Below are 238 nucleotides of genomic sequence, written 5' to 3'. Positions count from 1 at the left end.
GTTTTACAAAAAATAATCACTCATTCCTTTCTCTATGATTTATTATTATTCATTATTCCACTACTATGTCTTCAAAAACAATATATATATAAACGCATTAATTGCATGAAAATCAACATGTAAAAGGAATACTACATGCGGTAACTATGCTTACGCCAAACGACGCTTCCTAGGCCTATTTTTCTAGAAATTCAATATTTCATGATGTCATATTTATCTTTAGAATATTATTACACTG

The 238-nt window shown here is 27.7% G+C and overlaps 1 protein-coding gene across 2 annotated transcripts in view; it reads right to left on the bottom strand.

The window, feature by feature from the left end:
- LOC119586181 (TRPM8 channel-associated factor 2-like) overlaps positions 1-238 on the bottom strand; it is a 29442-nt gene that overhangs the window by 5531 nt on the left and 23673 nt on the right. The window lies entirely within an intron of this gene.

The sequence above is a fragment of the Penaeus monodon genome, chromosome 21 (assembly GCF_015228065.2).
Source record: "Penaeus monodon isolate SGIC_2016 chromosome 21, NSTDA_Pmon_1, whole genome shotgun sequence".
Taxonomy (NCBI): Eukaryota; Metazoa; Arthropoda; class Malacostraca; order Decapoda; family Penaeidae; genus Penaeus; species Penaeus monodon.
The sequence above is the reverse complement of the archived record's forward strand: the minus strand, read 5'-3'. Positions and strand labels throughout refer to the sequence as shown.